This window comes from Trichosurus vulpecula, chromosome 3 (assembly GCF_011100635.1).
Source record: "Trichosurus vulpecula isolate mTriVul1 chromosome 3, mTriVul1.pri, whole genome shotgun sequence".
Taxonomy (NCBI): Eukaryota; Metazoa; Chordata; class Mammalia; order Diprotodontia; family Phalangeridae; genus Trichosurus; species Trichosurus vulpecula.
Window position 1 is genome coordinate 430,433,631 of NC_050575.1, and position 26,699 is coordinate 430,460,329.

At 36.1% G+C, this 26,699-nt stretch overlaps 1 pseudogene; it reads left to right on the forward strand.

Annotated features, from left to right (window-relative positions):
- The first annotated feature begins 24,717 nt into the window (after positions 1-24,717).
- Positions 24,718-25,580, forward strand: LOC118842820 (annotated as a pseudogene).
- The last annotated feature ends 1,119 nt before the right edge of the window (positions 25,581-26,699 follow it).

Here is a 26,699-nt window from a genome sequence, read left to right on the forward strand (position 1 = left end):
TTTCAAAGTCTTTTTAAGATCTTCTATAAACTCTTTTTGGGCAAGTGACCATTTAACATTTCTCTTGGGAGTTTCTTTACTTCAATGTCCTCCTCTGAAGATAAACCCCGGTCATTTCTATTCCCATAATAGGTTTCTATCGTTAGATTGAACATCATTTCTTACAAATCTTTTTAAGGGAGAAGTCTAGCCTTTTATAGGCATATATTAGTGTGTTGCTGTTCCATCAGTTCTCATCTAAAATCCCACCTTCTAAGGGAAGTCTTTCTCAGTCCCCTTTAAGGCTAGGCCCTTCCCTCAGTTTGCTATCTCCATTTTATCCTGTAAGTAGATTGTTTGTAAATAGGTCCATGAATGTTGTCTTCCTTATTAGACTATAAGCTCCTTGAGAGCAAGGACTGTCTTTTGCTTTTCTTTGTATTCCCAGAGCTTAGCATAGTGTATGGCATACAATAATCACTTAATAAATGCTCATTCACTCACTATTCACAAACCAGTTAGTAGGCATGAGCACTGAACAAATGCCTTGTCAATTATCCAGCTGATGAAATAGAAGGAATACTGGTCTTGAAGTCAGGAACCTTGAGTTGGATTCCTACTTTACAAATTGCTAGCTTTGTTACTGTAATCTTAACCCAACACTGAGCACATTCCCTGACCCCTGGTAAGTGCTTAATAAATGCTCGTTGATGGATGGATGGAGGAATGGATGGATGGATGTATGGATGGATGGATAGATGGATGGATGGATTTTTGCATCCTTTTTATCTTCCCTGAGTCCCACTTTCTTCCTCAGCAAAAGGATATAATTATGCTTTAATTACATCAAGTGAGATTATATTTGCAAAGCACAGTGCCTGGCATGGCTTAATAAATGCTTGTTCTATTCCCTTATTCTTTTATTACCAACCTTCATGAAAGTTTAAAATGCTGCAGAAAAATGCATTGCTGTTGTTCAAGCTGAAGGCAACTGTCAAAGCTGGAAGGGACATCAAAGGTCATCTAGTAGAACCCTCTCAGTTTATGGAAAAGGAAACTGAAGCACAGGTACATTAAGGGACATATCCATAGTAATAAAGTTAGTTCAGTGGGGCTGTTGAGATTTACCTCTAGGTCTTCTAATGCCAATCCCAGCTCTCTTTCCACTAAATTAATCAATCAAAAAATACTTGGGAAAGGTACTAGAAACAGTTTCCCATTGGCAAGTTTATATTCTACCATTATGGCTCCCACATTAACATTCACAGCAAAAGAAACTCATTTTGTCTCCCCCAAATAAAGTTTGGTGGGAAATATCTCTCTAGAAAAGGGAGAGGAGAATAAAAGCATTTAATCACATACAAGCTTCTAATTACAGAATAAGATTCTTCGCTCCTTGCTTAAGAAAACCAAGTATTACTTATATTTGTTTTGTTTTGTTGATTACTTTTCATGTCCTTTCAATTAAAAGGAAAACAGCCTGGTGTAGTGGATAGAGAGCCAGACTTGAACCCAAGATAGATGTGGGTTCAAGTTCTATTTCTGACATATAGGGGATGCTGAGGAAGTCACCTAATTTCTCAATATTCTAGCTACTTGCTATGACTATAAGTTGCATAGAAGGTGCCACCCTGCCTTGATGGAGGAAGTTTCCTCATCTTGGAGTTATATTAATGATGCTAATGAATTCAGTATCATTACTTGTCTTAAAAGTACTTAATGTTGCTTAAGAATGCTGTTGGATTTTTTTTCAGGAAATGAATTGAATTTCCCATTGAGGGGAATGATGGATAATTAGCGTTAAGGAAATTAGTTAGGTTAAGGTTAGCGTTAGGTTAGTGTTAAGGAAATTGACAGCTTGATCTTATTCTAGGAGAATCTTGTGACTTTGTGGGGGGAAAAGAACACATCAGCCATCTTTTGGAAGGCATTCAAACCTGGGAGAGAAATGATTCTGTAAATTTAAGAACAAAGATGATTGGTACTGGCAACACAAAGCATCCATAGAAGTTAGTGACCCTGAAAATTCCATTTCTCTGGGTCACAAGGCATTCTCAAATGTCACCATGCCTTTCTAGGATCCCTTAGTCTCAAGCGGCCAATCTTTACATTTATATTCCAAGTAGCTCCAAAGTGAATGATTTCTTCCTCATCTCCCCCATCAGTTTTTAGATGTCCATCTCAGTCCAAAAGAAAAAAAAAAGATTATACAAGGATTATATCTTTTGGTATAACATTGGCATGGTCTTCTGGGAGGAGGCTCTAATTTGATTTGGGTTTTATGGATCAAATAACTTGACTTTTGACACAGTAAGAACATCTCAGAGCTGTAAGGATTCAAATCTGAAAAGGACTTAGAGATCTCAGAGCAAAGAATTTTGAGACAGTGCTGGTAAAAGATAAAGAGATGGGGAGTCTAGAGGAGTCAGATTGAATACCATACTGACCATTGACTAATGGTATGACTTTGGACAAGTCCCTTATCCTCTTTGAGCCTCATTTTCCTCATCTGTAAAAGGAATGCAGTGATCACTCTAACATCTCTTCCACCTCAAAATTGATTGAGAGGTTTTGTGTGTTTTTCTGTGACTCCAGAAAGAAGCCTTCTATTCAAACATATGCTTGAAAAACAATCCCCACCATGATTTATTTGACAAGTCATCAATCAATCTCTGATGAAAGACCTCCAAGAAATTAAGGAAGTCAATGTTTCTTGAGGTAGTCCCTTCCATTTTTAATAACTCTTATTATTACAAAGTTTTTCTTAAAACTCTTGTTGCAAATTCCATCCATGGCTTATAATATAGTTTAAGATATGGTACTGCTAAACCTCCTTCCTTTACTGCTAGTTCTGCCCCCTAGGGCAAAGTAGAACTAACCTAATCTTTCTTCAACTGGATTGTCTTGAAAACACTAAGATCTGGGTAGAGTGCCCCCCCTCTAGACTTCTATTCTTCAACTTTACTTCCTTCAATTTAGCATCAATTCCAAGTGTATCATATTACAGGAAAAAGTAGAAACTCAAAGAGATAGATGGCCAAAGACATATGTATGGGTAGTTGACAACAGAAATGGGATTCCAACCTAGAGTTTTGGACTCCACATTGAGTCCTCATACTTCTGAGGCAGTCTATTTGAATCCCAAATTGAATATTAATCCCCTGTACAATGTACCCCACAAGTGACCATCCATATTCCCAATTCATGGCCTCCATTGATAGAAAACAAGAAACATAGAATCACAGAATTTCAGAATGGGAAAGAATCTCAGTGGATATATGGTCCAATCCATACCTGAAAAAGAATCTTCTTTGCAATAGATTCAAGTGTAGTTAGAAGCATAAATATTAAAAGTATCTTTTTCAGATCATAATACAATAAAAAATTATATTAAATCAGAGACCAAGGAAACATAGATTAAAAACTAATTGGAGATTAAACAACCTAATCTTAAAGAATAAGTGGGTTAAAGAACAAACAAAAATGAGACAACATATCAAGCCTAAAGGATACAGAAAAAGCAATGATAAGAGAAAAATTTGTCTCTCTAAATGCTTACCTTAATAAAATAAAGAGGAGACTAATGAATTAGGTATACGATTTTAAAAAATAAAAACTAGAAAAAGGAAAAATTAAAAATCCCCAACCAAACACTAAATTGGAAATCCTAAAAATTAAAGGTGAAATTAATAAAACTGAGAGGAAAAAAATGAATTAATAAATACAACTAGGAGTTGGTTTTATAAAAGAAGATAAATGATTGGTAAATTTGATTTAAAACAAGAGAGAAGAAAACCAAACCACTAGTATCAAAAATGAAAGGGGTAAATATATCACCAACAAAGATGAAATTAAAGCAACTATAAGGAGACATTTTACCCAATTACGATTTTGGAAACAGACACTGAACAGTCTATAAATTAGCTTTCTCAAAGAAAAGCATCAGGACAAGTTGAATTTATAAGTGAATTCTATCAAACATTTAAAGATCAACTAATACCAATATTAAATAAATTATTTGGAATACCAGGTAAAGAAAGGATCCTACCAGTCTCCTTTTATGAAACAAACATGATACTTATATCTAAACCAGGAAGAGTAAAAACAGAAAAAGAAAATTATAGACCCATTTCATTAATTAACAAGGATGCAAAAATCCTGAATAAAATATTAGCTAAAAGATTACAACAATATATTACAAATATTATACAATATGATCAAATGGGATTTATACCAGGAATGCAGGGATAGTTTAACATAAGGAAAACTATTAACATATTTGATTACATGAATAATAACACTTTTTTAAAATCACATGATTGTATCAATTGATGCAGCAAAAGCTTTTGATAAAGTTCAACACTCATTTGCATAAAAAAACCTTGAAAATATTGATATAAATTATTTTTTCCTCAAATTGGTGAAAAACATTTACCTAAAACCATCAGCAAGCATTAGTTGCAATGGGGATAAACTAGAAGCTTTCCCAGTAAGCTTAGGTGTGAGACAAGGATGTCAAGTCACCAATTTTATTCAATATTGTATTGGAAATCCTAGCAATAGCAATAAGAGAAGAAAAAGAAATAGAAAGAAGCAGAGTAGGGAATGAGTTGATATGCAGATCATATAATGATATACTTGGAAAATGTCAAAGACTCATCTAAAAAGTAAGTTGAAAGAATTAATAGTAACAGGATATAAGGTAAATCCACATAAATTATTAACATTCCTATATATCACAAACAAAACTCTGCAGAAGAGATAGCAAAAATATCGCATTTAAAATAACTCTAGGCAGTATAAAAATACCTGGGAGTACAATTATAAAAAAGTTTAAGACAAATAAAATTAGATTTAAATAATTGAGAAATAGTAATTGTTCATGGGTAGGCAGTGCCAATATAATAAAAATGGCAATTTTACCTTCATTAATTTAAAGATTCAATGCCATCTCAGTTACCAAAAAATTTAACTAATTAGAAAAAGTAATAACAAAATTCAGTTGCAAAAACAAAAAATCACATATACCAAAGAAAATAATGAAAAAAAAATGTAAAGGAAGGAGCTTTAGCAGTATTGGATCTTAAATTATAAGGCAGGAAATTTTCAAAACTACCTGGTACTAGATAAGAAATAGAAAAGCAAATCAATGAAATAAAGTAGATATACAATTTAGAGCAGCAAATAAATATAGGAACCTTGTTTTTGACTAGTGCAAAAACTGAAGATTTTTGACATAAGAATTCATTATTTGGTAAAAGTTGTTGGGAAAACTGGAAAGTAGAAACTGTGCATAGACCAATTTTTTTACACCACTTACCAAGATATGGTCAAAATGGACACATGACATGGATATAAAGAGATATTTTACACATTTAAAACTTGGAATATATTACTTATCAAACTTATGGATAGATGAACAATCTATGAATAAACAAGAGATAGAGAGCAAAGGTAGGTAGATAATTTTGATTACATTAAATTTAAAAGATTTTATTCAAATAAAACAAATGTAGCCAAGATCAGAAGGCAAGCAGAAAATTGGGGGGGAGGGGTGAAATTATAGACAGTTTATCAGATAAAGTTTTCATATCTAAAATATATGAAGAAATAAAAACAATTTATAGTCACATAACATACTCTAAATCATTATTGATTAAAGAAACACAAATTAAAACAATTTTGAGATGTCATCATATAACTATTTGACTGGATAAAATAATAGAAGGTGAAAATGACAAATTTTGGAGGTGATGTGGAAAAATTAGGACAATAATACACTATTGAGGGAACTGTGAACTAATCCCACCGTTTTGGAGAGCAATCTAGAATTATACGCAAAAAGTTATAAAGCTATGTATGACCTTTGATCCAGCAATACTACTATTAGGTATATTTCCCAAAGTGATCAGGGAAAAAGGAAAATAACTTAGATATTCTAAAATATTTATAGCTGCTTTCTTTGTGGTGTCAAAGAATTGGATTCCCATCAATTGGAGAATGGATAAACAAGTTGTAGCATATAATTGTGATGGAATACTACTGCGCTATAAAAATGAAGAGCAGGTGGATTTTAGAAAAAACATGGAAAGACTTGCATAAAATAATGGAGAGTAAAATGAACAGAACCAAAAGAATGCTGTGTACAGTAATAGCAATATTTTTGAAGAATAACTGTGAATGACTAAGTTATTCTTAGTATTATAAAAACCAAAATCAACTACAAAAAGTCTACAAAAAACAATACTATCTACCTCCAGAGAACTACCTGATAAACAGAAGTATGCATAGTGTGGTTTTGCATATGTAGATATAGATATATATGTACTCATACATATATGCATGTATATCTGTATATATACACATACATGTGTGTATGTGTGCATGTGTGTGTGCATGTGTGTGTGTGTGTGTGTGAAATGGTGCCCTTCTCTAGTGTTTTAGAGAGACAGTGCAAACTTAAAATGTAATAAAAAATGTATTTTTTAAAAGAACCTTCTTGGAGATTAGAATGAATCAAACAGAAGCAAATGACTTTATGAATTAACATGAACTATTGAAACAAAATCAGAAGACTGAAAAAAGAAGAAAATGTAGATTTTCATCTACTAAAAAGACTGATCTATACAAGGGATCAAGGAAAAATAGCCTAAGAATCATTAGAAAACCAAATTAAAAGAAAATCCTGAAGTCCACATTCCAATAAATCACAGCCCAAAACCTCCCAGTCATAAAAGTGAAAACGTAAAGATTCTATGGATTAATTCCTAAAAAAAAAAAGTTAAAATTCCCAGAAATATGGTAGCCAAAATCCAAAACTTTCAAATTAAACAAAAAATCCCATGTGCAGCCAGAAAGAAAGAATTCAGATGCTAAGGAGCTATAGTCAGGATCACATAAGACTTGTCAGCTATATCTATAAAGAACAGAAGAATCTGGTATATGTCATTCCAAAAGAAAAAGATAAGTCCTTACAACTCAAAATAATTTACCTAGCAAAACTTAGTATAATCCCACAGGGAGAAAATTGGATTTAGTGAATTAGAGGAATTCCCAGAATTCCAAATAAAAATATCAGAGCTAACTAAAATCTTTATATTGAAATCACAAAAGCTAAACACAGGCAAAAAAGTTAATTACTTCAAAAGGGTGATTAGTCTGATAGTAAGAGGATAAAGGAGTGTTTCATCCAAACTTTAATATCATCAAGTGCCATGGAGTTAAAATCAAGTCAGGTTGACAAGTATTTATTATTCACTTATTATGCACCAGGTACTATGTACACTCTTAGCTAGCTTGTCTGTGTATTTGTCCTTTATCTCTGAAGAGGACCACGACATCAGGGTAATGATGACATGACTTAGTAGTTGACTTTGATTTGAGTGAGGGAGGGCTATGCAAAGTCACCAGTCTCACTTTCTCCTCCAAAGCCTTCTGGGTCCAGTGGCCAGATGTTCATCAGGATGAGTGGAGATGGCCCAGGATACAATGGGAGACCTTGACCTTTTTAGGCTAAGGTCTTTTCAGGTTCTCACTTTGAGTGAGGTAATACCCATTCAGTGAATAGGCCTCTTTAAGAGTGAGTCAAGGAATGGCCCCTTTAATTAGTATTTAACTAGCATTTAATACCTAATTAAAGGGACCATCCCTTGACTCACTTAGATGTACAACACACAGTAAAAAGTGTCCGTCTTAATCAGTTGCTGTTGTTTGATCCTGTCTGCTTCTTTGTGAGCCCATTTGAGGTTTTCTAGGGAAAGATACTGGAGTGGTTTGCCATTTCCTTTTCCAGCCCATTTTACAGATGAGGAAACTGAGGCACAAGGTGAAGTGACATGCCCAGGATTGCACAGCTACAAAGTGCCTAAGGCCAAATTTGAACTCAGGTCTTCCTGACACCAAGCCCAGCACTCTTTCCACCATGCCACCTAGTAATCTAGTGTTTGATAAAAACCAAAGATCTACATTTTGGGGGCAAAATTCACTATTTGACAAAAATATTTCTGGGAAAACTGGAAAGCAATTTGGCAGAAACTGGGCACAGATGAACATCTCACACCATATACTGAGCTAAGCTCAAAAAGAATGTGTGATTTAGGGAAGAAAGGAAAAGTTTATCTATTAGATCTATAGATAAGGACAGCTAGGTGGCATAGTGAGTAGAGTTAGGAAGACACATCTTCCTAAGTTCAAATCTGGCCTTAGACACTTACTAGCTGTGTGACCCTGGCAAGTCACTTAACCCTGTTTGCATCAGTTTCCTCATCTGTAAAATGAGCTGGAGAAGAAAGTGGAAAACCACTTCATTATCTTTGCCAAGCAAACCCCAACAACAATGCATACTCTAAGAACAGAAAGAAAGGCAAAAGCAGCCCTGACCCTCAAGGAGTTCACTTCTAATATAGGAGACAACATACAAACAACTATGCACACACAAGATAGAGATATACACACATATGTATCATCTCATCTATGACTATATATGTCTATATATGTATGTATCTATCTGTATGACTATGTATGTTAAGTGCTGTAACAACGATGCTGCTTGTCGCTAGTGTGGCTGTGTAAGACCAACAACACCAGCACACAGGAAGGTGGGTAGCACAGGTTCTTTGATCTGTTTTCATAAGGAAAGCAACTTTAAGGGGTTAACAATCTCACTCTAATCAAATATACATACATCATTCACTTAGTTCAGGGCAGGAAAGCAGCACACTGAACTTCAGAGCAAATACAAACAGAAATTACAAACAGAAATAATATTAACAGAGCGAACACACACAGTCATCAACAGACAGACCTCTAGCTGTCTGACCAAAGAATTACATAGTTGAGAGAGAGAGAGAGAAAGAGAGAGAGAGGGAGAGAGAGAGAGAGAGAGAGAGGCTAACATCTGGGTTTTCAAAGCCAAGGGGCTCCTTAACAGTGGCTACCCAGAGTCTCATCTGGTCAAATCATATGACACTCTTCCAGTGACTGAACGCCCCAGACAAAATGCTAACCTCTGAGTTTATATACCCTGTTCAGAGTCAAAGGGCATCACAACCATTCGACTCAAACCCATGTAAACTAGGCTTTGCCTTGAGGTAAAGAGGTCATCAAAGACTCCTGATTTAATCAAAGAAACAAAGGCCAGACTCATCAAAGTCACTTGATTACCTCAGTGCTCCTAAAAGGAAAACAGTAAAAAAAAAAGTCCCACCTTAATTACCACAAGTGGGTAGTATTCAGAGAGACCTCATAGATGGTTTTGTTCTATTTTGATGACTTTAGTTGAAGAAGGAAAAGGGGAAAATATAATAATAATAATAATAATAATAATAATAATAATAATAGCAAAACAGTTAATGTTTATACAGTATCTATTATACAGGCACTGTGCTAAACACTTTATAAATATTATCTTATTTGATCTTCATAACAACCCTTCTAGCTATTATTAACAAATTTTGCAGTTGAGGAAACTGAAACAAACAGAGGCTAAGTGACTTGCCCAAGGATATACAGCTACTAAGTATCTGAAGTTGAATTTGAACTTAGTCTTTCTGACTCCAGGCCCAATGTTCTCCATTCACTGTGGTAGCTAGCTGCCTACTATATAAGAAGGGGGCTCAAATTCAGTATTTAATATAATTCAGGAACATGCAAAAAGGACTATAAAAATAGAAGAAGGTGTGGGGGAAATGGGTTTCACATGTGAAGTCACACGTAGTTTGCTGAAGAAAAACATCAAGCTCAAAGAAATAGGCAAGAAAACGGAAAGAAGAAAAGGGGGCCTAAGAGGGATGAGAGAATAAGGGAGGGATTAGTAACAAGCAAAACAAAGTCAAATTTATGTTAGTTGATAAAGTGGGGATTAAAAGAAAAGAAAGGGCAAAATCCTGTCATCAAGATGTGGGCAAGACAAAGAGAATTGTAATGAATGCCTTGGGAAACAAAGAGAGGAAAAATCATAAGAGGAAAAGATGTGCATAAACACAAAATCAACATTCATAAGAATGAATGTGATTAGCTCACCTATAAAATGAAAAAGAGGAAGCAGTATATATTAGAAAGCAAAATGCAACAAATACTATTTACAAGGAACACACCAGAAACAGAAATATTCACACAGAGTGTGAATAAAAAGCTGGAGCAGAATTTAAGATGAACCTTTAAAAAATAGATTTAACAATTTTGGTCTCAGACAAGGCAGAAACAAAAATATTATGATTAAAAGCACCAAACCAAGACAAGGTTAAGATAATTAAAGATTAAGATAAAGAATAATGTCAATACTTAAAACACATGAACAAAGGACAGAGTACCTAAATACTTAAAGGAAAAGCTGATAATTTTACAGGCAGAATTTATAATAAAAATAAAATAGTTGGAGACTACAATGCATTTCTGTATAACTTAGACAAATACATGAAAAAGATAAAGAAGAAAGAATTTAGATAGCTAAATATAAGTCTATAAAGTTTAGATATGATATACCTTTGACAAATACTGGACGGGAATGAAAAAGAATATACATATTTCTAAAATATTTCTGGCATCCATAGAAAAAAATGACTATTAAATAGGATATAAAAACCTTACAAACAAACACAGAAAAGTACATATTTTACTGAGCACAAAGCAATATAAAAGTATTAAATTAAAGACTTCTGAAAAAAGACTTAAAATTATTTGGAGATTAAATAACTTAATTTTAGATAATATGTGAGTCAAAGAAAAAAGTACAGAAACAACAAAAATTTTCATCACAGAAATTGATAATAACAGCATGTGAAAACTTTTGCGATTCAGTCAAAGCAATCCTCAGGGAAAATACATATATCAAAAACTTTCATAAAATAAAATAAAGATCAAGGAATTGGGCATGCAACTTTTTTTATAAAAAAATCTGAAAAAAACCAATAAATTAAAATTAAAAAACAATTAATACCAGAATCAAAATTCTAAAAATCAAAGAAAATTGAAAGCAAAAGATGGAATTTTTAATAAAATAAGAAATGTTTTTAAAAACAATAAAATAACCTACCATTAGATTTCTAAAAAAAATAAAAGACCAAATTAGCATTATGAAAAATTTTAAATAAGAAATAATGGCAAATGAAGAAGAAATAAATTAAATTATTTGAAACTATTTTGTTCAATTATGTATGTGCCGAGATAATTGATAATTTAAATAAAATGGATGAATGTCTACAAAAATATGAAATGCCCAGATTAATATATCTAGAAGTAGAAAATTGAATAATCAAATATCAGGTGAGGGAAATTGAACAAATTATGAATGAAGTCTCCTGGGAGGGGGGAACCACAAGTAGATAAATTTGCAAATCAATTCCATTAAACACTCAAAAAATATTTTTTTTCTTAACTGTTTACAGACATAAGGAAAGAAGAGATTCTATAAAATTACTTTTATGGCAAAATATCATCTTAATTTCTAAACCAGGTAGAAACAAACCAGAGAAATATTATTTGAATAAGATAATAATAACAGCTAGTATTTCTATGGCACTTTAAGGCTTTCAAAACACTTTACAAATATGATCTCATTTAATCTTCACAGCAAACAGGAAGGGACATTCATTAGTATTCCCATTTTACAGGTGAGGAAATTAAGGCAAATAGATGTTAACTAACTTGCAGGCATATTTGAACTTGGTCCCTGCTCACTCCAGGCTTGCCACCTACATGCTTCCTCTTCAATATCCTTTCCATCCCCAATGTCTGAAATTCTTTTCCTTCTCATTTCTACCTCCTGGCTTTCTGAGATTCCTTTAAATGTCAGTCAAAATCCTCCCTTCCCCAAGAACCCTTCCTTGTTTCCCCTTAATTCTTATGCCTTGCCCCTATTGATTATTTTCAAATTATCCTGTTTACCTTGTTTGTGTATAGTTGTTGCATATTGTCTCCCGCATTAAACTATGTATAAACATGGTAAAGAGGGTAATTTGGAGATAGTCAAAAGGGGCAACGCATTAGAATTGGATTATTTGAGAATAAGATTTGTCTGTTGCATTTCTTGATTTCCTTATCACTTAGTACAGTACCTGGTAGATTGTAGATGCTTAATAAATGTTTATTGACTGCCTGACACAAAAATTAAATAAAATAATTTAGTAGCAAAGAGACTACAGCAACAAATTAAAAAGATTGTACATCATGACCAAGTAACATACCAGAAATGGCAAGTTGGTTCAATATCAAGAAAACTATAAATATTATAGAATATGTTAATAACAAGGACAACAAAAATCATTATTATACCAATATTAGTGGGAGGACACTTTTGATAAAATGCAACACTACTTCCATAAAAAACAGTAAGAATCATAGGAATAAATAGACCTTCCCTCAATGTGAGAATAATATGTATCTAAAGCCAAGAGTCAAGATTATATGCAATGCAGATAAACTAGAAGCTTTTCTAATAAGGTCAGGGATAAAGTAAGAACAACCTTATCACCTTTAGTATTTGATATAGTTCCAAAAAAGCTGTCTATAGCAATGACAAATGAATAAATAGAGGTAACATGCATAGGCAAAGACAAAACAAAATTATCACTTTTTGCACATCATATGATGGTCAACACAGAAAATCTTGAAGTATAAAATAAAAATTAATTTGAATAATTAATAACTACAGTAAAATAGCAGGATATAAAATAAAGCTATGCAAATTATCAGTCTTTTTATAATGCCAATAAAACTTAGCAGGAAGGAATAAAATATGTATACATACGTTTATATATGTATGTTGTCTATATATGTGTTTTTATTTAGGAGTCAACCTGAAATGGTAACATGGGACCTGCTTCTCACAGAAATAAAGACAGAAAAAAATAAATGAAGAGACATTAATTTTTCGTAGTTGGAACATAATAATATTTTTTAAATTATAATACTCCCTAGATGAACTTATTTATTTGGTGCTATGCCAATCGAGCAAAAAAAAAAAAGATTGCATCTGAGAGTTAATTTTTTTTTTATTTCATCTGGAGAAACAAAAGGTTGAGATTCTCTCAGAAAATAATGAAAAGATGGTCTGTGTTGGAAAGGAACATAAAAGTACCAGATTTCAAGTTGGACTAACAACAATAGCCATCAAAATTAGTTGGTGCTTTTAAAAATATATATAAAAGTAAATCATTACAGGGGCAACTACGTGGCACAGTGGGTAGAGCACTGGTTCTGAAGTCAGAGGGACCTGGGTTCAAATCTGCCCTCAGTCACTTAGTAGCTGTATGACCCTAAGCATGTTACTTAACTTTGATTGCTTCCAAAAAAAGAAAATCATTAGAACAGGTTAGGTACATGTTATTCAGAAATGGACATAGGAACATCATGTCCAATAAACCTAAGATGGCAATGGCCTAGGAAAGAATTCTTTGTTTGACATGAAGTTTGGGGAAAACTGAAAAGAAATCTGGCAGAAATTAGATTTAGACAAAGAGCTTACATAATATGTTCTGAATGGACACATGACTTATATAGAGGTCACATCATAAACTTGTTGTTTGTCCTTCATTTTCAAAGAGTACAAATGACATTATGGGGTGATGCCTTGACTTGCAAGTAAATTGGATTTAAATGAGGTAGAGTTGTACAAAGTCATCAGCCTCACTCTCTCTTCCAGAATCATTAAAGTCCAGTGGCAAGACAAAAGTCAAGACACATCATAAACTAAATAGAGGAATAAAGAAGAAACTATGGATGAAAGAAAAGTAAATGACCAGGCAAAGGATAGAATAGATCGTAGAAGATTAAATGGATAATTCTGTTTAGATAAAATTGAAAATATTTACACAAATACAATCAATGCAGTCAACATTAGATAGGAAACAATTAACTGGAGGGAAATCTTTATGACAAGTCTGATAACCACAATATATAAATAACTCAACATTGTAAAAAAAAAAAGCAACTTTGAAAAATGTAATTCTGAAACATGAAATTACTAGTCATAATTCTAAAGGACATGGGATGAAGTATGCTACTATCTCCTGATAGGAGGACAGACTCAACGTACAGAATGAATTACACATTTTTGACCAAGATGAATGCATGATTTTTTTCTTGACTGTGCTTATTTTTTTTTATGAAAAGTATAATTTTCTTTTATTCACCGAATGACTGGGAATTAACTTGAATCATTTTTCATCTTTAATCAATTTGAATGATAATACTTCTTTGACTTTCTGGTGCAGGTAGATGTGCCACACACAAAAGATCTTGGGATTGGCTGAAACAACCAGAAACACTTCTGAGCCCAACTATAAATATAGCAGGTAGTCTAGCAATATAGCAAAATAGCCAGTCAGGCAGCAAAGTAGGCTAGTGGCAGTGGAGCTCTAGTTCAAAGCATTCTGGTTCAAGGACTGGATCCAAGGCTCTGAGAGGAAAGCACTTTTGAAGGAGTGGAGAGGAGGGAATAGTTTCTTTCACTCTTCACCCTCTTACCACTGACCACATCATCAGAGACTAGACTGGACTGGACAACTCATCAAGCTGGGATCATAGAGACTGGACCACTAGGAGGTAATACATATACTGAGAGCAGTATTCACCCAAGGAAGGGCACCTACAGAAACAGTGACTCCTTGTGACAGAGAGAAGTGGCAGCTTCAAAGTTCATCAATTTTAGTAGAGCGCTACCTAAGAAGAATCTCGTGAATATAAAGGCAGAAAAGGCCAAGGCTCTAACCATTACCTCCTACTGCTTCCTCCTTCAAAGAGGACTTTCTCAAAGCCCCTCAGATGCCTTCATAGAGGCAGACTTCTCCTCTCCCCTTGCACATGGCTGGTCTATATAACCTGTCAATGTAAAAATATTCGAGGCAGCTGAAGCCTCTCCCATCCTGATTCTTCCTTCTTGCCAGTCTGAAGCCTTCATTTTGGGATCATGGAGACTGTTTCAAACATTCTTTTATCACCCTGTACTCCAAGTGAATCCCATCCCCCTAAGGAGACTTAGGATCTTCCCTTCCCACTCCAGGGCAGTTCCATCATATGTTCCCATCTTCTATGTCTCTTGTATACAGCTTGCTGGAACTAAATCATTGACTGCCAATCTGAAACATGAAATATTTCTAGGCAAAACATGCACTACGTACTATGTATTTTTTCTTATAAATTCTAGGAGGGGGAAAGATCTGGGTTCTAAAGGCCAGCAGTGCTTGAGAAGTTTAAATTATTATTCCCAGAAAAAAAATAAAGAAGACTCTCCAACTTTTCAGGGGTTGATCCAGGAAATAAACAGGAAAATGACCATGATCCCTGTAGCCAAGCCAACAATAATGATGCTGTCCATAGACAAGGGAATAAGTGAAGGAAGAAAAAAAGACAATAGGAAATGTCTATTTTTTTCATAAGACTCATGGCAGGAGGAGAAGGTAAATATAAGTACATGCCAAATGCATTAGATTTTTTAAAAAACTTTTCAATATGGGCAAATGAAATTGTTTTAATTAAGATTTTTTTTTTATTTTTTTGTTTACAACACTCAGTTCCGCATGATTTTGAGTTCCAGATTTTCTTCCCCCCTTCCCCAAGATGGCATGGAATCCGATGTATCTTCTACGTATAACTTAGCATTGAACTAATTTAAGCAATAGTCAAGTTGTTGAGAAGAATTACGACCAATGGAATGAATCATGAGAAAGAAGAAACAAAACCAAAGAACAAAAACAAAAGAGAAAAAAACATTTTCTTTTAAATTTTGAGTTCCAAATTCTCTCCTGTAATCTGCCCCTTCTCCATCTTTGAAAAGGTGAGGAATTTGATATAAGTTACACATGTGTAGTCATGCAGAATATATTTCTGTATTAATCATATTATGAAAGAATATACAGATAAAAACAAAAAAAGTAAAGTTTAAAAAAGTACACAACCTGCATTCAAACTCAATCAGGTCTTTCTCTAGGAGTGGATAGTATGTTCCTAGGTTCTTTACAATTGTCATAGGTCATCAAATTGCTGAGAAGAGCTAGGTCAGTCACAGCGGATCAGCACACAATACTCCTGTTACTATGTACAATCTTCTCCTGGTTCTGCTCACTTCACTTTGCATCAGTTCATGCAAGTTTTCCCAGGTTTTTCTGAAAACATCTTGCTCATCACTTTTTAAATTAATTCATTTATTTATTTTTAGTTTTCAAAATCCACTTTTATAAGATTATGAGTTCTAAATTTCCGTCTCTTTCCCCCTCCCCAAGATGGCATGCCGATATAGTCTATACATGTATAATCATATTAAATCTATTTCCACATTAGTCATGTTGCGAAAGAAAAATCAGAACAAAAGGAGAAAACCACGAGAATGAAAAACAATTTAAAAAGAGAAAATAGTATGCATTCAGACTCCGTAGTTCTTTCTGTGGACGTGGATAGCTGACAGGGTTGGGGAACCTGCCACCTTGAGGACACGTGTGGCCTTCTCAATCCTCAAGTGAGGCCTTTTGACTGACTCCAAACTTCATAGAACAGTTGTTACTCCAACAGTTGGAGTCAGTCAAAGGGTCACACTTGAGGACCAAGAGGGCCACATGTGATCTCAAGGCCGCAGGTTCCCCAACCCTAGCTAGCATTTTCCATCATGCGTCTTTTGGAATTGTCTCAGATCATTGCATTACCAAAAAATAGCTGTCTATCAAAGTTGGTCATCACACAATGTTACTGTTACTGTGTACAATATTCTCCTGGCTCTGCTCACTTCATTCTGCATCAGTTCATGTAACTCTTTCCAAGTCTTTCTGAAATCTACCGGCTCATCATTTCTTATGATACTATAGTATTCCATTACATTCGTATACCACAATTTATTCAGTCATTCCACAAAAATAGATGCTATAAATAAATATTTTTTGCCTTTTTATGATCTCTTTGGGATACAGAACTAGTAATGGTAGTGCTGAGTCAAAGAGTATTCATAATTTTATAGCCCTTTGGGCATAACTCCCAATTGCTCTCTAGAATATTTGGATCACGACTCCACCAACAATGTATTAGTGTTCCAATTATCCACATCTCCTCCAACATTTATCATTTTCCTGTTTTGTCATGTTAGCCAATCTTATAGGTGTGGTGTGGTACCTCAGAGTTGTTTTAATTCGCATTTCTCTAATCAATAGTGATTTAGAGCATTTTTTCATATGACTATAAATAGCTTTAATTTCTTTATCCAAAAACTGCCTATTCATGTCTGTTAACCATTTATCAATTGGGGAATGACTTGTATTCTTATAAATTTATCTCAGTTCTCTGTATATTTTAGAAATGAGGCCTTTATCAGAGACACTGGCTGTAAAAATTGTTTCTCAGTTTTCTACTTTTCTTTTAATCTTGGTTACATTGGCTTTGTTAGTGCAAACCTTTTTAATTTAATGTAATCAACATTACTGATTTCACATTTTATAATGTTCTCTATCTCTTGTTTGGTCATAAATTCTTCCCTTCCCCATAGATCTGACAGGTTAACTATTCTTTGCTCTCCTAATTTGCTTATAATTTCACCCTTTATGTATAAATCGTGTACCCATTCTGACCTTATCTTGGTATGTAGTGTAAGATGTTGGTCTAAGTCTACTTCCTGCCATACTATTTTCCAGTTTCCCAAGCAGATTTTGTCAAATATAAGTTCTTATACCAGAAGCTGGAGGTTTCAGGTTATCAAGATTATTATAGTCATTGACTACTACGTCTTGTGTACCTAACCTATTCCACTGAATCACCACTCTATTTCTTAGCCAGTACTTTGTCCATTCTTATAGCACAATAGTATTCCATCACAATTATATACTGCAACTTGTTCAGCCATTTCCCTATTGATGGGCATCCCCCCTCCAATTTCCAATTCTTCGCCACCACGAAAAGAACTGCTACAAATACTTTTTGTAGCTATTGGTCCTCGTTCTCTTTTTTATCTCTTTGAGATACAGACCTAGTGGTGGGATTGCTGGGTCAAAGGGTATGTATTCAAATATATTAAATTTCAATAAACAGTGGCACGATCATTTTAAATTGCAATGATTGACAGAGGATCACTAACAAAATCAAGGGAATTTGCGCACGTGCACACACACACATACACATACCAACTGAAATGTGTTTTAGGGGCAGTGTGAGGTAGTGGAGGGGAGGGTGATATTGAGAGGCCTCTATTAAGAAATGGACTCAGAATGCTCTCACTTCAAACTCTGGTTGGATGTATGACCTTGGGCAAGTCATGTACTGTCTCAGTTCTTGAAGCAATGCTCTAAGCCTATAAGTTGCAAAGCACTTGATGGTCTGGCTGGTAGAAAAAAAGTTCTACCAAAGGACTTCTAAACAATTACAGAGTCACAGATCTAGATTTTTTAAAATGAGTAGCAGTCAGCAGAATTTGTAATGGCAATTTCAGGGCCTCTGACCACACTAGTTCTCCATTAGGTAGAGACAATGGAACTGAACACCAAATTAGCAAAAACAATTAGCCCTCATGACCACATACCAATTAAACTTTTCCCCTACCTAGTCCCACCCTGCATACTCCACCTTGCTGAGGTCTCCCAACAGTGGCTTTAAGGTTTCCCCTTAACGAACTCTCTTCTACCTCCATGGGTGCTATCTTTGATCTTTCTCCCCAAGAAGCATTGTCATCACCCCTACCAAAATGAAATTGTCTATTGCTTGAAAATATTAATTTTTTAGTTACAGCTGTGAAGCTCAAGAAATCCATCACTTTAAGACCAGCTCTGTTCCTAACTTGCCGTGTGTCTTTGAATGTCACTACTTCACTTCCTCACAGTTTCTTCATCCAAAAATCAATAATTAAGTTAATTTAACAAGCCCTTAACAGGAAATCACTATGTCTTAAGCAGTGTGCTATAGCCTGGGTACCCAAGAACAAAAACAAAAAAAAAATTGGGGGGATTAGATTCAATTAAGTTGTCCCCAAAGTTGCCATGTTTGGAAGCACTGTATGGTACAATGAAATGGAAGAAAAGTAGGATTAGTAATACTATGTTAAATTTGATGTGGACCTCATAAGAATCAGTTTCATCTACCATCTCCCTCTTTGTGTATGGAGATGTCCATATTTATTGATCCCTGGCAAGTTCATTGTATAGCTATAGATAGATACGTGTATGAATATAGTTTTGTTTTAAGAAAGAGCAGCACTAGATTGAGAACACGGCATCTTGGGTTTGAGCTTTGGCTCATTCATTTATCGTTCATGTGAGTTTAGACAAGTCCTTTCAATTTTCACCTGTCAGGGCCTCAGCCTTCTGATAAGGGGTGAAGAACAGCCTACATGATCTATCTGTCCAAGGTCTTTTCTACTTGGAAAGTCCTTTGATTCTACTGGAAGCTTGGTAATTCAATTCTCTGTGATATTGGCAGGAGGCGGGAGGTGGCGGGTGGAGGTGGGGAATCTAATTATGTACAAGATGGTTTGTTTCTGTGAGTCACAGGAAATTCTGTATTAGAGAGAAATGAGGGTTATGTCACTTTGTGAACTTCTGAATAGCTTTGCTGTCAATTTAATAAAGGCATAGATGCATGGTTTGTCACATAGCAAAAGAATCCAAGCTTTCCCCTCATAACTTGGATTGGTTTTTAAATCTGGCTGAATGACTTTGTCTTTTCTTCCAGCACATACAACTTTGATGAGATGACTAATAAACCCAACACAAGAAATCCACTCTTCCTCAATTCCCCAAAATCCTTAGTAACTGCTGGAGGCTATGAGCAGAGACAGATCATTCTTATCTTTCTGAGAAGGAGCAAAGACTTATAACAACCAGGAAAACATTCTGGACTTGAAGGTCTTGGCTAAAAAATGTAAGCAGCTTAACACTCCCCCCGGAAGGGACAAAGGAATGATTTACAAAAGTTATAAGATAAGAGTACAGGATTTTGAACTGGAAATTCAGTCTAATTTAGGTAAGCATTTATAAGCACCTTCTCTAGGTACTGGAGGTGTAGCACTCTGCCTGAACTAGCCCCCAAGTCAAAATCAAAGACTGGGTTCCCTAGGAGAATGACTGCCCCAGGATCAATATACTGTCATTCTGAATTCCTAATATTTAGCTCATGAGCCACTATCAGTGTACTTGTCTTTAATAGTAAGCAAGTAGACACAGTGACCTCAGAGTAAAGATGCTTGCTGTGATGGCTTTATAAGAACAATAGTAATAAAACATGCCCCGTATAATCCTACATTGTACTCTCCCACCATCACCTATACTGTAGCATCAATAGGAAGAATGGGGAGACACTAATAGTATAGACGACTACTACACTAGTCTACATGAGTAGGGAGGTACACACAGTTAATACATGTTGTCTAAGAAACTCACACCTTAAGGACTCCAGTATTCCAATTCCTTTCCTTTCTCATGGTAACTTCATCACGTTGTTCCTTACCACAATGTGTCTTGGGATAGATCACTTATATGGACTTACTCCTCTCTACAGCTAATTCCCAATAGCCAAGGCTGCTTTTCTTCTTAACTTAGAGTGCCGGACCTAGATTCATCAAGACTCATCTTTGTGAGTTCAAATCTGGCCTCAGACACTGCTAGCTGGGTGACCTTGGGCAAGTGATTCAACCCTGTTTGCCTCAATTTCCTCATCTGTAAAATGAGCTGGAGAGGGAAATGACAAGCCACTTTTCTTTTGCCAAGAAAACCCCAAATGGGGTCAGAAAGGGTCCAACGTGATTGAAACAATGGTACAACAAAAACTAACCCACTTTTCAAAGCTCTCTCCCTTCTACCTTCACTCTCACCCGGTTTAGCTTGATTTCCGATAATGTATGGCATTGTCTACCGCTAGATGAGTAAGTCTGCTGCAAAACAGCATGGACAATGAGTGTGGGAGAGGAGAGAAAACCATTGCCCCAGAGACAAGGAACTATTCGTTCCAAAGGACTGGCTTCTTCCTGTCTGTCTTTTCTCCTGCCAGAGCTCACAGTTCTCAGGGCTGCTCCCTAATTAAACTCCCAAAGAAAATGCTTCATTCTTTTTAAATTTAGAGACCAGTGTTGTGGGTGAAACTTGGCCAGCCAACAGTTAGTTGCCATATCATTGCCTCAGTTTTGTTCATTGTACTTTAGATCTTCCGTTTTAAGGAAAGGTCAGCCATACTCATTCCATTCCTTTCTGGACTCTGCTTCTGACTCATCAAACTTCTTTCTCTCCATGCCCAGCAATCTTTTCTTCCTGGAGATGACTGTACCCCTTCAGGTCCTTCCTCTTATCAGTCAGCTCTTCTCAGAAGCCCCATTGTGACAAAAGTGTCCAGAGCCACATTTCCTCCTTCATTCCTCTCCCGGCCCCACTCCTGACTTGCTGGACTTCTTTCTTGACCGTGCCCCCTTCTCCTGCCCTCCCGGCTGTTTTTCTGCTGTTCTGGACTTTGACACTGTGGCTCAACTTCAGCCTCATCTTGGAATATCCCTCAGCACCTGAGTTCTATTAACTTCTAAATCTTAAGCCCCCTTCCCTCATTAGTGAGCTATGGAGAGCTTCTATTTTGAAGAGGGGACTGAGCCAGTCAATCTTGATTCTCCTCCTGCCTCTGCTTCTGACTGCAGAATTCATCCATATCATGCTTTTCTCCCCCTCCAATTTTCACTTTGCCTCTCTTTCTTGTGTTGTCTTTCCCATAATCTCCTTGAAGACCAAAACCATCTTTACTTTTGCTGGTATTTGTACCCCCAGTGCTTAACATTGTGCTTAGAACAGAGTCAGCATGGAATGACAGAGTGAGCTTTTTGACGCGACTTTAAAGATACACAAAGTGTAGGCTCTTGTTTGTATCTGATTTAACACCTTAACATCTTTATTGTCTCTACTCAAGCCTGTAATTACATCATTTCAGCTAAGAATAAATCAATTAACAGGTGTTTCCAATCACTGCACCCTCACTACAAAGACAAAAACAAATCAACCCCTTCCCTCAAATAGTTGACCTTTATATTGTATTGAGGAAGGGTAGTAATACACAGATAATGAGTGAACACAAAATATACATAAAGAACCTCAGAGGTCATTGAGTTAAACCTCTTAATTTTATAGTAAAAGATACCTTTAGGAGAGGCAAAGTGATATGCCCACAAAGAATCTGTGTATACTGATTACCAGTTTGGTGTTCAGTCCACTAAGCAAATCTGCAATCATAACTTTTTCAGGAAAACAACTCTTTGACAAGAAGCAGATTTTCTCTCTTACCAGAGTTAAGCCTAGACATTCTATTGCCTAAGCTAACTCCATGGGGCGTGGGGGGAAGACAATTGTGGTCCCTGTAGAACACTTACAGGCCACTGCTCTTCTTTTGTATGCCCCAGATCTGCCTTATCCATCTCCCAAGGAAGAACATGGTCCTCATCCCTGGAGGGCCCGGAGATCAGAAATATATCCTCTTAATGAAAATTCCTGTATACAGTAAAGTACTAACTCCTCCTAGCAACAAACTAATTAAATTATCTTCTCTTTTCCAGTAACTGTTCTAGGTCCTGAGGGTAGGAAGAAAAAAAATGAAGCAGCACCTGCCCTCAAGGAGCTTCATTCTTAAAGGACCAAGGACCCTAAAATTCCTCCTCTATGAAGAAGATTGAATTATAATCAGGAAACCATTTTCCAGCCTGCTCTTCCCTGGTTGTACATGGAGATCATTCATTCTTCAGATTTCAAGAAGTTGCTTCTACTTTACACTGTTCCACTCCCTCTTTCCATAGTTTCATAATTAATATGTAACCCCAGCTTTTTCAATGGGCTTTCTACTTTGCTACTTTCTTTATGTCTCCATAACTCCGTATCTTCCATCCTTTGACTCTCACATGATCTAAGTTAATAGTTCCCCTCTACATCTTTATTTTTTTCACTCTTTGTATTCCCCCTGAAAGTACTTTTTCCAGTATTCCAAGGAATACTTTATTGTCCCTGATGATCTCTGATGCATTCTTCCAGCCCTTTGACCTTTAAGTTCAATCCTGTTTTAGTTCTGTTGTACACTCCATAACCCATTTGTGGTTTTCTTGGCAAAGATACTAAAGTGGTTGGCCATTTCCTTTACCAGCTTATTTTACAGAGGAGGAAACTGAGGCAAACAGGGTTGAGTGACTTGCCCAGGGTCACATAGCCAGTAAGTATCTGAGGCCAGATTTGAACTCAGGAAGTTGAATCTTCCTGACTCCAGGATTGGCACTCTATCTACTGAGCCACCTAGCTGTCTTGCTTTGACCTTAACCTCCAAAATAGAAACCAGCTAGTATTTTGTACATATATTGTACATGTTAGTTGGTTCCAGTACGGGGAAGAATAAGCATTGCACCCTAAACAGATAATTACAGAATTCTACCAGCTTTCCACATTTGCTTGAAATGAGATCCTTAGTCTATTTTTCCCCATTGAGGATAGAGAGATGTGACTCTCTTGTCTTACCCTCACAGTTAAGTGCTATGGTGGCAAACTAAGAAGCAATTGCTGTGGTCACAGAGTAAGTTTTGATTTATTTATAACAGGCATTACTTTTTCATACAGTTGGGTGAGGCTATGCATTCAGCAGTCTTAAACTGGCTACCAGTATGAGTAGAAACCAAGCCATAAACCCAATTATTTAATTAGACACAATTACCTGCCTTATTTCTCATTGTCTACTGATTTTCAGATCCCTCTTTGTACATCTGGATCTGCTTGACTCTATTAAAAGAAGTGTTGTAAATTGGATTCATGTTAAACAGAATAGAAAGTTGTCAAGAATGAAATTCTGAAGACAAGGGAAATAAATCCAAGGAAAAGGAGAAATAAGATTTTTTTCTGAAAATACTGATGCAGGTACACAAGGAATTCACCAAATATCTTAGAATTTTAGAAAAATGTTTAGAATATGGAAGCAAAGACAGGTTATAGGAGACAAAAAATATACCATCAGGATGACTAAAGCTCAGAATAAGTTGAGGCTGGCAAGAGAAGAGAAGGACCACAAAACAGGATGTTTTACCAGTTTGTTCTTGTTCAGTCATTTCAGTCATGACGGACTGTGCTGGAGAGTGGCAGCAGACAATGACAAGCGTAGTGCCACAGACCTCAGGCTCAGAGAGCCTTGGAGATTCCTAACATTCTATCCTGAGAGGAAAGAAAGGAGAGACGAGAAGCTCGTGTACTGAAGCTCAATGAGGCAGAAGGGCCTGACCCATAGCAGTGGGGATCAGCACAGAGATCCAAAGGACCCAGAGTAAGAAAAGGGAGGGAAGACGACCCCTCAAAAACATACTAGAGGACAGAGTCTGGCACTAGAAGGAAGGAAAGGAGCATTTATTTAGTGCCTACAGTGTGCTAGGTACTGTGCCAAGATGTTATTTCACTTGATCCTCCTTACCTTGGGAGGTAAGCGGCATTATTATGCCCACTTTACAGAAGAGGAAATTGAGGAAGACAGGGATGATGTAATTATTTGAACTGAGGTCTTCCTGTGTTCTATCCACTGTGCCACCGAGCTGCCTCACCAACAAAAATCCACAATTAAGAAAATACCAACCAGTACCACAAATTATTACAAATGTAAAGGTCCTCCTAAAAGAGGCAAGAGTAATGTCAACTCCAAGCAGAGACACAAAATTGTTAAAAATGGATTTTGTTCACTAAAGGACTACATAAACATGTAGAAGTCTCCTTTCTGTGCTTCCCTGAAGAGACTTCCATACAATGGTATTCTCAGTTTCTGTCGTAACTTTAAAGGGAAACTTTCACAATGTCTGGAGCCCTAGATGTCTTGCAGATGAAGGAGGAGGATATCCTCAAACTCCTTGCTGCAGGAACCCATTTGGGTGGCACCAATTTGGACTTCCAGATGGAATAGTATATCTCCAAAAGAAAGAGTGATGGTGTCTACACCATTAACCTGAAGAGAGCTTGGGAAAAGCTTTGGCTGGCAGCGAGTACATTGTTGCCATGGAGAATGCAGTTGTTACTGTCCTCTCATCCAAAAACACCGGCCAGCAAGTTGTTCTGAAACTTGCTGCTGCCGCTGGCACCACACCTATTGCTGGATGTTTCACACCAGGCACCTTCAGTAAGCAGATCCAGGCAGCTTTCAAGGAGTCTCGCCTCTTGGTGATCACTGACCCCCTGGCAGATCTTCAGTCTCTGATTGAAGCATCATACGTTAACCTCCCAATCATTGCACTGTGCAACACAGACTTCCTACTTTCCTGTGTGGACATTACCATTCCATGTAACAACAAGGGAGCTCACTCAGTGGGTCTGATGTGGTGAATCCTGGCCCATGAAGTCCTACGTATACATGGTACCATCTCCTGTGAAGACCCACGGGAGGTTATGCCTCATCTTTACTTCTACAGAGATCCAGAGAAGATTGAAAAGGAAGAGCAGGCTGAATCTGAGAAGTCAGTAACAAAGGAGGAGTTTCAGGGTGAATGGACTGCACCCTCCTCAGAATTTGCTGCTACTCAACAGGAGGTGGCTGATTGGTCTGAGGGAGTACAGGTGCCATCTGTGTCCATTCATCAGTTCCCTACCAAAGATTGGAGTGCTCAGCCAGCTACTGAGGACTGTTCTGCAGCTCCTACTGCTCAGGCCACTGAGTGGTTTTAAGTTTTACCCCAGATGCTCTAATAGTGTTGAAAAATGCTGAAGAAATGTAAAAGAAATCAAACAAGATAAAATATGAAGAAAACAAAATCTGTTGCTTACAAGAAACACATTTTTCAAACAAATACATATTTTTTTAAAAATGAGGCCCGAAAAAAAATTAAAATGCATCAAGAGAATCTAAAAAAGCAGGAGTTGCAATCAAACTACCTGATAAAGCAAAAACATTTAAACATTTAAAATGCAAGGAGGGATGAACAACAGATTAACATTTTACTTAAAGGAACCATGGACAAAAAGGTATTGTCAATAACAAACTCGTATTCCAAATGCCTCAGCATCCAAAGTCATAATGAAAATGTCAAAAAATAGTAATGCAGTAGTAACAGATTTCAATGGCCATCTCTTGGTTTCAGATGAGTCTAAAAGAAAGATAATCAAAAAGAAAAATAAAGAATTAACAAATTGCTGGAGAAATGAGAGCTAAAATATGCATAGCAGCTTGTAAATGGGACTCCTAAAGAATATATGTACTCTCAGCACTACATGAACTTTTATAAAATGGGATCATGCATTAGGGTACAGAGATGTTACAAGAAAATATGAGGAGACAGGAATAGCACACATACCCTTTACAAACTGTAACACAATGAAAATACTAACTAGTTCAAAGAGGAAAAATGAAAGGCACTAACCTAAATGAAGACAGCAATGAAATCCTAAATAAGCAGTGGATCAATGAATAAATCAGAGAAAAAACAATTATGTTGAAGACAGTAATAAAGGTGGAACAATATACCAAAATTTCTGGGATGTAGATAAAACGGTCCCCAGGGTAAAAATCAGATCCCTGCAAAACATAAGAAGAGAGGATTAAGGAGCTCAATATGCTTTATTTTAAATTAGGAAACCAATAAATAAACAAACCTAAAATAAGCACAGAAGAAGAAATGTCAAAAATCAGAGGAGAAATAAGCTGGAAATTTTTTTCAAGATGTATAAATTATAAGGAAAACTAAGAGCTGGTTCTTTGAAAAAAACATGCATTGGTAACTAATGTGGGGCTCCAGGTAGGGCCAATGAAGGGAAGTCTGATTATATCTTCACTCCCAAGTAGGCCCA